This window comes from Thermobia domestica, chromosome 3, assembly GCF_964235325.1.
Source record: "Thermobia domestica chromosome 3, izTheDome1.hap1.1, whole genome shotgun sequence".
NCBI lineage: Eukaryota > Metazoa > Arthropoda > Insecta > Zygentoma > Lepismatidae > Thermobia > Thermobia domestica.
Genome location: NC_137456.1, coordinates 174882443 through 174894893, shown reverse-complemented (window position 1 = coordinate 174894893; position 12451 = coordinate 174882443). Strand labels below are relative to the sequence as shown.

Genomic DNA, 12451 nt, shown 5'->3' with positions numbered 1-12451 from the left:
GCAACACAGCGTGCTCTTTGCTCAGTAGTTCATGTTTGTGCTGCTAGAGGTACACCTGATCGAGCTACTATCGACTACAATATAAACTTCAAAGTACTACTTGAATTTTCACGTCCCAGATCAGTATAGTATAGCTTGAAAACATCGTGCGGTATTTATTGATCTATCCTCGTATAAGTCATATATGACAAATTAAGAAATACAGAAAAATTAAGCATTCTTTATTTTTCAACTTAGTCGCCATGAGGTGTAACGTCGTATTGCACCGGCTTGGAAGTGAAGTTCACCATCTATTCACATTTAACACGATTGTAGTTGTCCGCTTTAATATATGCATTAGGTAAAAGAATTTTTTCATCAGTTAGATTCTTTCTATTACATTCTCTGGGATACAATTAGTTCTAAAATTACGTCCTAACTAATTGTTTTCCTCTTTTTTTTAAGTATCTTGAATACTGTTCTTTTCCTCCCCAATTATTTGTAATAATTCCACGTTGGTTATTTCTTATTTTCTGCTATTTTTTGATTCTTCTCCGTACTCCCATTTTGGAGGCCTGATTAAAAAAAAAAAAACTTTTCGTGATGTAAAATATTCTCTTCCATGTAATATGTATTCACACGAATCACGTATTTGTGTGAATGGTCTTTTCCGTAAATATTTATACAGAGACTCACAAATAACATATTTCTAAGTAAAACAAAAAAAATCTTTCGTTATTTCTATTCTTGCTTTTATTTTCATTCATATTCCTGACCTTCATTAATAATACCACCTACATGTCGAAAAGTATCCGCCTCAACCTCCATATTCGGTACAGTCATGTCCAAAATGATTGTCGCATATCTATAACTGTCTTGTTGTGGGGATATAGTAATTTGATAATGATTTTGCAGGGTACTATTAATACTATTACTATGTGTATAATCAGGAAATGTATATTTGTGGTAAATTTCATAGGAAAAGAGTTATAAATACGAAAATTAGAATGAGTAAAACAAAATGTTGCTAAGTGGACAATAAAACATTTTTACGTTATATTGTTCTTATTTATTGCTCTTTTAACATGAAATCTATCACATACATGTCTTAGTCCATTATAAATATACCAACATTATAAGAAATACCTGGCGAAATCGCTATCAAATTATATTCCTACAATATATTCATAGATATGCGACAATCATTTTGGACATGAGTGTACATCTTATCTGTTTTTTTTTTTTTTTTTTTTTTTAAGTATACAGTTAATATACAGCGCCAACCTTTAAGTTGTATATAAACATAGATCTCCCTCGTGACTATATGAACAATATTGAGACTCTCACTGGGAGCTCATGGGATTTGGAGCACACATTAAGCTATAGATTCATATTCTATGTAATCTTGATGCTGAAAGAGACGTTAAATGCACCTAGAACATCAACTTGTTAAGACGAACCCTCGTGTTGCGTCGTACTATATTTTACTATCTTACGTAAGGCAATGATATGATAAATCTGTAAATTCTTGCATGCTACTGTCCTCTTATTAAGGTTTTCAGACGTCCAAGTTTACCCGGGACGTCCCGAATTCACATAATCTGTATCCTCAAATATTGTTCATAATTCGAAGTTTCACGGTTTTTTCTTCAAAGCATAAGTTAATATACAAAACTGCAACTTGTATTAGTAATACTCAATAGGAATAATCTAGTTTCTGTCACTCATTTTTCATAAGTTGATCTATTTGGTCTAGGAATTAATTCGTGCGGTTTTTAATAAAAATTGAAGCTTTATTTCAAAAACAAAGTAAATGAATACGTTAACAAAAATATTGTCCATCGCTAGCCACTACTTTCTCCCATCTTTCAGGCAATTTACGGATTCCGTGTCGAAAGAATTCCTCATCTTTTGACGCAATCTAATCAAAGATCCATTTTTCGATATTTTCTGAAGAAGTGAACCGCTGTCCAATCAAATCGTTATTCATGCAATCGATCAAGTAGTAGTCAGACGGAGCAGTGTCTGGTGAATATCGCGGGTGGAGTAACAGTTTCCATCCGACATTTTCCAAATAGGTTTTGACCGGTTTTGCGACATGTGGTCGAGCGTTATCATCTTGATAAATAAGTTTATTATGCCTGTTATTCCATTCTGGTCGTTTTCAGGCCAGAGCTTGCTTCAAACGCATTAATTGTTGTCGATAGCGGTGTCCATTAATAGTTTCACCAAGTTTCAGAAGTTCATAGTACACCACACGTTTCAAATCCCACCATATATACAGCATAACCTTTGCACAATGAATATCTCGTTTCGGTTGTGAAGGACCTGGTTCACCTTGCTTCACCCAGGCCTTTTTTCGTTTAGGATTCTCGTAATGAATCCACTTCTCATCACCAGTTACAATTCGATGCAAAAATCCCTTCCTTTTCTGTCTTTGAAGCAGCAATTCGCAAACGGTTTTTCTTCTTTCAACGTCTTTCTTTTCAATTCATGTGAAACCCAATAAGACATCTTTTGAATCATTCCTATGGCTTTGAGACGTTTGGAAACTTGTTTGCTCAACTCCAAATGCTTCTGCAAGTTCGTCCTGCGTTTGACACGAATCCTGATCAAGCAATGCTCTCAATTATTCATCTTCAAATTCTTTTGGCTGTCCAAATTGCTTTTGGTCTTCCAAGCTGAAATCACCACCTTTAAACCGTGCAAACCACTTCTGACACGTTAGCTCAGCTAGAGCATGGTCACCAAACACTTCCACTAAAATATGATGACTTGCGGTAGCACTTTTCTTCATGTTAAAGCAATGAAGAATAACTCCCCGCAAAAACACTTTATCAGGCACAAAATGCGCCATTTTCAGTTGAAGAAAAAATGTTGTTGTTTCCGCTTCAAGCAACTGACATATACTAAACAAGATGCTCAATGACAGTAGTTTTCAACGCATGTTTGGATCAACGAAACTATGGGACAATAAGCTAGTTACGCCATCTTTTGTAAAACCGCACGAATTAATTCCTAGACCAAATATTTAATTAATTACGGCTATACTGTAAATTTCGATAGGGTGTTTTGCTTTTTAATTGTTTTTGATAGGGCGTCCTGATTTTTTAGTGTGGGGAAAATATGGGAGCCCTATCTATTGGGAGCCCTTCAATCTTTTCTTACAATGAAATCAAAAAACAACAATTGAGCTTTTCTGTGGTTAGTGCACATTCAAAAAACATTTCGCATCCAAGAGAGAAAATTATGGCTTGATATCTTCCCTCTAGAATGAAAAAACAAGGATGTGTAGTGGCGCGGTAGTGTAGTCAGTGGACTACCCGGGTTCGAACGTCAGTTGATCAGTTGCAAAGAGATTTACTTCCAAAATAATTCTCAGGGTTTTTTCAGCTTCCGTAAAATGGAAACCTGAGGATAAAGGCGACCTGGAAGTTTTTACGTATTCTAGACACGTGCAGCCTAGGAGGCCTGTCACGAATGGATAATCTCTTTACTTTTCAAGTAGAACGTTTTAGAAAAGTAGAAAAATGAAAGATACACAAGATAATTAAGAGAATGAATAATTGGCTAAGACACTTATGAAGAAGAACTTGTATTCTGGTGGACATACTAGATGGTCTGGTTAAAGAAAAACTTTAGGGAGGTGGGAATCGAAACTGATTAATAAGTATTATTATTAAATTGATTAAAGATGATTATTACATTAAGACAAAAAAAAAATAGAACATTATAGTATATGAAGCTTCTGAACTTGCCAGCAATAGTAGAACTTAACAATAATAATACCTAACCTTCGAGCCACTTGTTAATATTTTCAAGTTTCAACCTATTGGACGGTGTTTATCGGATATTTCTTGACATACGTGTTCAGCGCTTTGTGTACATGTTTCCTGAAGTGTACATATGACAGATAAATCTGATTTATATAAAAAGTAACCAAGAAATTTCTGTCGATTTTTGTGGAGATCTGTGTTCCATTGGCTCTCACACCGTGAGTCGAATGCGAATGGGGATAAGGCGAAGGTCAGTTGTTGGTGTGGGTATATCCAATATACTGGTTCTGGCAGTTCAGTTACACCGTGAACGTGCGTAAGGACAGAGTAAACATGGGACCTCCACAGAGTGTCATAAGGGCATGTATGCTGTACGAGTTCAAACTGGGATCAAACGCCGCTGCAGCGGGGGGGATACGACAGGCTTTTGGTGAGGGTATCGTGACTACACGCATAGTACTGCGGTGGTTTATCAAGTTTAAGGACGGTGACGAAACACGAAGACGCACAACGTGCCGGAAGACCAACACATGTACAAAATGAAGATCTTCAGGCAGTAATTGAGACGAACAGTGGCCAAACATGTAAGAAACTGGGACTACAATTCAGTGTAAGTGGAGAAATCATTCGGCAGCACCTTCATCAACTTGGGAAGCACTACAATTTGGGTCGATGGGTCCACATGAATTGACTCCGGGCCAGAAGGCAACGCGGGCAGACACTTGTGTTTCTTTGCTGTTTCGCCTAAGGAAGGAGCCCTTTATGGACAGGGTGTTGACATGTGATGAGAAGTGGGTCCTATACGAAGCTCCACGGCGCCGTCATCATTGGTTAGCATCCCTTGAACTGATTCCAAAAATGCCAAAACCAGTACTGCACCAGAAGAAGGTCCTCCTGTATGTTTGGTAGACTGCTCGCGGCATCGTGCATCGGTCAGAGCATCAATGCAACTGTCAGCAGTTGAACCGTGTTCATGAAAAACTCAAAACTCTGGAGCCAGCACTTTTGAATCGCAAAGGGGTCCTCCTGTTACAGAACAACGCTAAGCCCCACGTGGCTTGGCTAGTATGTCCCAGGACACTATTCTACGCCTTGGATGGGAAACACTATTGCATTTGCCATACTCCCCGGACATACCACCGTCCGATTATGACTTATTCCATTCCTTGGACAATCATCTTAGAGAACGCCAGTTCAAATCCCTAGTATAGGTGCAAAATACGCTTGATACCTTCTTCGCTTTACGGCCCACCACGATGTAATGCATGGCCTTCCAGAACGTTATATAAAGGTAACCAAGAAAGTTTTGTCGGTTTTTCACCCACCACCTTCGAACATCGATATGTCTACACTAAAGGAACATATTAGCAGTCTCACTTTAAAAACATTAAGCACCATAAGGTGGGAGAGTCGAATTGATGCTCTGACTCAACTTAGATATCTAATATGGGAGGATTAAGATGCCTTACTTCAAATAAGTAACGACAATAGAACAGATAGAATGGCCACCCACGATGCTTTGTGTATAGCAAACCAGCTGCGTGGCTACTTTCCTTTGCTCACTTGCTATCTGGTATGACTTTTTACTCCACATAAAAAGTATGCAAAAGTCTCTAAAGCATTGATTCCCATGTGTTGGATGCAGTCAGGTTTCTTGAAAATGTATTTGAGTACTTTAAGAGGAGAAGAAATTATGCAAAGTTTCAATCTTACTTAGTTGATGCAATGGAGTTGGCATCAGCATTAGATATGGATGACCCACGGATAGGCAATAGCGTGCAAGCTCGAAGTCGAAAGAAGAAGATACAGTTTCAGTACGAGGCAGAGGATGAAGCTATTGAAGATCCACAAATAAGATCGATTTTTATTACAAAGTTCTAGACGTGATTGTGTTAGCTTTAAGAAAAAGGTTTGAGCAACTTAAACATCACAGCGAGTATTTCGATTTTCTTTACGATATAAGTAATCTTAAAGATATGACACCTGAACTTTTGTCTGAAAAGTGTACTAAACTTGCCACCATTTTAACACACGAATAATCCCAGTGATTTGAAAGACGAACTGAAAGTAGTATTATCCACTATAATTAGGCCTCATCACAGACATACAGCAAAATCGAGCATACTGAATATTGTGTCATGTATGAAGACGTTTAAATATTATGTAACATTTGAGACAAGTAGTTCAATTTTTTGTTTACTTTTCCATTTCGTACATGTTTTTAAATGGGCCATATTAGTTTTTCGTGACACTTGAACGTCTTCTGTCCAAATAAAGTTTGTGGATTAAAGGGGCGGCATATGAAAGTACCGCCCAGGGCGGCAAAACTGCTAGCGCCGGCCCTGAACGTTCAGTGCTGCCAACTTACTAGAACAGAAATGGCAGGCATTTCAAAAGTTGCGCTCTTCATGGGGCACCCTTTACAGCAAAACTTAATTTTCCCGAATTAAGGAACATTTAATTTAAATAGATGAAGAAGAAATAAGTAACTTTCAATTCATTTCAAAGAAAGCAAAGAAAAGAAAAAGAATAAGAAAAGAAAAGTAATTCCCCACATACGGTAAATCAATGAGTTAAAAAAACCAAAAAAAGGTATAGTACAAGCATTCAACATTGTTTTCTGGAAATCCATAATAGAAATATTGTGATTTTTTTAAAATGGAAATGTATATAAACTTGTATTTTCTTTGAATTTCCAAAGTAAGATTTTTATCAATCAATTTCAATTTACTTCCATTTAATTGTTAAGAGTTCTTATTTAGAACATAGATAAGTGCATCTCTTGTATAAGCTATACAATGAAGCCAACAGATAACAGGCATAAAATACATGCTGCTTTGTTGACTATCCAGAATAATCCAGAACAGGTGAGGCTGCCCACGGCAAAGGAAATTTCTCACGTGGTTCGAGTAAGCGTGAAATTACACTTCCATGCTCTGACAAATTGTAATGAAGTTGCGGTCTTGTATGTTTCAATTGATGGTCAACACAAACTATGAACAAAAGAGCAATGCAATGCAATGAACGAGTTACAATTTTCATAGAAGTGGAATAAACTAAGCGTATTAGAAAATGGATGTAGGTCTACTTACGAGAGTTACAGAATCACTCACGGATATAGGATTATTTGCGTACATATTAAAATTGTCATGGAATACCAACGGAATGGTCATATGACATGATATATGATATGACTATACTAGATAAAGGAATAACCCTGAGAAAAGTGCTTCTTTCGCTTCTGCTATACTGTGGGGTTACCATCAGTTAAGGGCTGTTCCAGAATTGATACTTTTTCTAGATCTCTGTAGAAAATTCCTCATGCCGTAAGAGTCGGGGACCACCGATGGGCAACTACCAACATCCCGGCAAAAATTGGCGGCCCCGTTTTGAAAATTATACCACCAGCGGCAGAGAGTGACGAAACACCAATGAACCACAAAATTACTTCCCCAAAATATGTTAAATTGCCTATATGCGTAACTTGTTTACATTAAGGTAAATCTGAAAAAGACTGAAAAAAGTTCAATAGAAGTACCCAGGGGTGAGCGCGAACTACCAACCTTATGATTACTAGGCGGGTGTTCCTCCGACTTTGCTACGTAGGCGATGAAGAAAACCTACATTTAGAGTGATAAATCGTTGAGATCTTTTTAATTTGGTTAATCAGAGTGCTCCTTTAACCGTGTATATTCCACGATAATTGTTTGGGATTCAGATAAAATGGTTTACCTCGGCGTCAGTTGTCATCTAAATTCATAGAATTATACGCACTCATCTAAAGATTTTTTACTTCATGATGTAGAGAAGGGTAGAGAAGGGTACTCTTGACCCCCGGATCTCCTTTAGGTACAATTCGTCAGGAAAAAATAATATACAATAATAACCGTATGCACATGACTGGCGATAGTTCGTGTTGGTCCCTTCGCGACTCTCCACGACGAATCGAAGTAGTGCGGACTAAAATGAAGTCCTCGATGCTACGCGGCGGTATCAACACCCCGACTCTAGATATCTGTTTCTACTCGAGGAAACTCGACGTGGCATACTAGCGGCAATCCTTCGACGCGTCGCTATATCGATGATCAACATTTACCAGCAAGTAGACCACTAGGTGTTGGCGACGTTTACAGCATGGGGTTATAACATCCCGAAAATTTCGAGCCACGAGTGGTTGTAGAAGCTTGAAACATAGGAAAACAGAGTCTAATCGCAGTACACCGATCAATAGTGGATCCAGCCTGGGACTGGGGCCTAGGTATCCGAGTTTTTTGAGTGACAAAATTAACTGAAGCGATTATTTATATATTTTGAAAGTTTATAGTAAACTAACGATATACCATCATAGTCTGGGTTCTCTGGCTGCCTTCCCCAGTTTTTGCTTCTAGATCCGCCACTGACACCGATCTTTATATGATCCCACATGTAAAGTTGAGTTTAGGATAAAATATCAAAGAAAGAATCAATTTATTATAAACAATCAAACAGTAGGGAGTTAAGAGTTCCCAACTTTTTTTAAAGTGTTATTATCATTTTTTTGCTCTCGTCGGGCTCACTTGAATATGGCAAGTCCAGTACTGCATCACTATAAGTAGCTACAACTCTCCATTTCCTGTAAAATCATACACTACCAAATTCCGTTGCCCTCTCTCTCTCTCTTTCTTTCATCCATAGTTATTGAAGGTGATTCATAACAACGTCGAAAGTACACTACCAGTTGACTGCTGTTAAAGACATAAATAATAACGAAAATGTAGCGCAGCATTATTCACACGCAATTAAGGCCACCCAACATGTAGGATATTTTCTTTCACGTTCCCGCCAAGAATCCCACCGACACGATGATATTATTGGATAAATGCTAAGATCGTACCATATGCTTTCAAAGACTGGAACCACTTTTTGGCAACTAACACACGATTTAAAACAACTTGGAAAACACCCAATCCAAAGAAAACTGGAAGAACCAGTGAGATAGTATTTTTTTAGAAGGGAAGAAAATTAAGAAGGACGATATGCATAGCGCCAGGCAACACGTGACTTTGACCCTTGGAGTAACCTTTATTTCTTTCCACGACCTACTGACACTGACCTTCAAACTATAGGTGTTCATTCGCTGTTGCAGCACGCTGAAGAAAGAAAGCTTCATTGACGATATTAAGTTTTATTTCGACACAAAAAAAAAAAAAAAAAAAAAAAAAATTAGATAAAAACAGGACTACGAATGAGGGAGTGTAGGACACATGTACACGAAGAGAGAGTTGAAGAAACGCGGTAACTATATTTTGTCCAAGATTACAAGCACGTTTTTTTTAACCTTTAATGAAGGAAAGGAAAAACTTGCTTATGTGATCATTTTCACTACTTAATCTGTCAGATGATCTGTTCATGGACACGGCTTTTATTTCTGGTTTCGAATTCTTTTAACATGTTCCTATCTAATCGTTACTTTTTTTAGCCTATGTTCCTCCATAACCTGTTTCTCCGCTAAGAAGCACCAAAGTATGAAAATACAGTAGTTTATAAGGCCGTTCAATCGTTGTGACCAGAGCGAAAATAAAACATCCTATGCGTTTTGTTTCTTTTCTGCTAATGTAATCAGTGTTCGCAGGTTTCTTTATGGAAATTTCGGTGTAGTGTTACTATACGGAACCACAGATTATAAAATGTACAGAAAAATTTGGGCAAGTCTTTAATTTGCCCATTTTATGTGGAGAACGGGACCCAACCGACCCCTGCGGGACTTCTAACCCGTTCCTACTACTAATCCTACTTCTACCCCTATTCCTACTCCTACTACTACTTATACTATGGATCCGTATAGTAAAATTGCACGAAAATTTCCCTCGACTGATACAAAATTTTCCCTTTTCTTAAGAAATTTTCCCTAATTTTTTTGATTTTTCAATACCAATGACAGAAGTTATGTGATAAGATTAATTTAACTCTATTAAAGCAAGAAATATTTGTTTTGTTCATTTACCTTTTTAAACTTTTTCTTTCACTTTTTTACAACAAAAAATACAAATATACCCAATTAACAATGGGTCCAAATTATTCTACTTTGAACAGACAGACGCACATGCAAAATTGCTATTGTATTAGTTTATTTCTGAAGAACAAGGAAAAAAATTAAGCATTTATATTGGTCAGTCAGTCAACACGAGAATTACCCTGGATTTTCACTTTTATCGAAAAAAAAATCATATTTTGCCTTTTTGCTAAATTTACCTACGATGCCTAGATTAGGCAAGTTTCCCTCAAACTACGAACAGTGAATATAATGTGCAAGAACTTTTAGCTTCTTTCTTAACTGTGTTGAATATCTGGGCCTCCTTCTTCTTTGTTTCGTTTTTGTTTTTATTTCTAGCCCGTTAATTTAAAGGGAGAATAACTTCTCTGTTTTCTTTGAAATGAAGTGGAATATTTATTATTTGTTTATTGCTTTCTTCTTTAAACTTATTTAAATGTCCCTTAGTTCATGAAAGATAAATTTATGTAGGGGAGAGGGGGGACATTGGTATACGGGGCATATATGTACGAGGTAGATATTTTTCCACTGTGAAGAGGTAAATGGACAACAGTTTGGTGTTGGCAACATTGGTGACAAACGAACATCGTGAGGCACAAATGATGGATGGACGCAGCGTTCTTTTCTCTGTGCAGAAAAAAAAACTTGATTTCTTAGAGCAAAAGTAAGTTTTCACTTATGTCTTTGTATATTTGTAATAAGCACGGAATATTTGAAAACTTATGTATGTTGCATGAAAGTGTAATTCTTTACAAATAATTTCATTTATGTTCAATTGCCCTGCGTGGAGTAATTTATCAGTTATAGAAATTAATGATCCTGAAGTTCGGTTGGGGCACATTAGCACATGCATGTGGGGTAGATTGGTACGGATCAACATGCCCCCACTGCTCTGTACCAATCGACCCCTTCCATTTGTAATTATAAGGGTAGACTACTCTTTGTGCATTTCCCATTTATCACAGTTTCCATTGTGATTAACATCAAGTAGAAAAGTTACTAATATTACAGGCTATCTCTTGTGTGATCGCTTGATTTCCGTAATCAAAGTATAAAAATAAATTAACCAAAATAATATGGAAAAGTTCCTTTTATTATATTTCCGACTTTCCAGAACTATAGGTATAGCCGATAGGTACACAAACTTTCGAATGGAAAATTGTTTAACCATTTAGAAGCCATGATAGCAAAAATGTGAAGATTCGTTCCCCAGGTCATAACATGCGAGTGATTTTAATAGGCACATGTCTAACAAAATAAACCACAAATATATATTTGTACATGGACGCTAAAAGCCAGCATATAGTAAGCGTCATATTTATTCGAATTTCAACAACCTATTTGAAAGTTATTCGGCGAAGTTCTTGAAACTTTAATATTATAAAGATAACCAAGAAAGTTCTGTCACTTTGCCAGGCCTTTGATGAGGGTGTCGTGACTACGCGGACAGTGCACCGGCGGTTTAACAAGTTTAAAGACGGTGACGAAACACTGGAAGTCACACCACATGCCGGAAGACCAACACATGTACAAAATGAAGATCTTCGTGCAGCAAGGCGAACAGTGACCAGACATGTGAGGAACTGAGACTACAATTCAGTGTGAGTAAATAAACCGTTCGGCAGCACCTCCACCAACTTGGGAAGCACTACAAGTTGGGTCGATGGGTACCACGTGATTGGATGCGGGCCAAAAGGCAACGCGAGCAGATACCTGTGTTCCTTTGCTATCTTGTCTGAGGAAGGAGCCATTTCTGGACAGGGTGTTGACATATGATGAGAAGTGGGTCCTGTACGAAGCTTCACGGCGCCGTCATCACAGATTAGCATCCCATGAACCGGTTCCAAAACCAGCACTGCACCAGAAAAAGGTCCTCCTGTGTGTTTGGTGGAATGCTCATGGCATCATGCATCGCGAACTGCTACCAACTTGTCAGAGCATCAACGCAACTGTAGACTGTCAGCAGTTGGTTTGTGTTCAAGAATAACGCAAAACTATGGAGCCAGCACATCTGAATCGTAAAGGGGTCCTCCTGCTACAGGACAACGCTAAGCCTCACGTGGCTAGGATGACCCAGGCACCATTCTATGCCTTAGATGAGAAACACTACTGCATCCACCATACTCCCGAACATTGCACATCCGATTATCACCTGTTCTACAGCAATGGAATCCATGGCCTTCCAGAACGTTGGCAGAAGGTCGTCGATGCTGATGGGACTATTTTTGATCTTCCAAGGACGTCTTAGGTGACATATTGGTGTTCGAAGGTTGTGAGCGAAAAAGCGACAGAGTTTTCTTGGTTACCTGTGTAATAACAAAGCTCCACCACCTTTGAAAACAAGGGGTACGCTCGAACTAAAAGTATAATATTTTTTCCAGTTAGTAGTTGAGATATGAAAAATTTCAAAATTTTGTAAAACTGTAGATAGCCCTTGGATTATTTACTTCTATTTTTCCTTATAGAGACAGAACCTCATTTATAGTACGTTTTTATCTTTGTAAATAGTTTGCGGAACTTTTAAATTTTGATGAGAACACAAAGAAGCCTTAGACTTTTTATTTTATTTATTTTATTTCATATTATTTTTTTTAACAGGTTGAACTAGATCTGTTGAATTACTAAATATTCTTACTGATTCTTTTTATGAAACATGTTTTTATTT

General features: G+C 37.6%; 1 protein-coding gene across 1 annotated transcript in view; it reads left to right on the top strand.

Moving 5' to 3' along the window:
• Positions 1–12451, top strand: part of LOC145680870 (uncharacterized) — a 232258-nt gene that overhangs the window by 175100 nt on the left and 44707 nt on the right. The window lies entirely within an intron of this gene.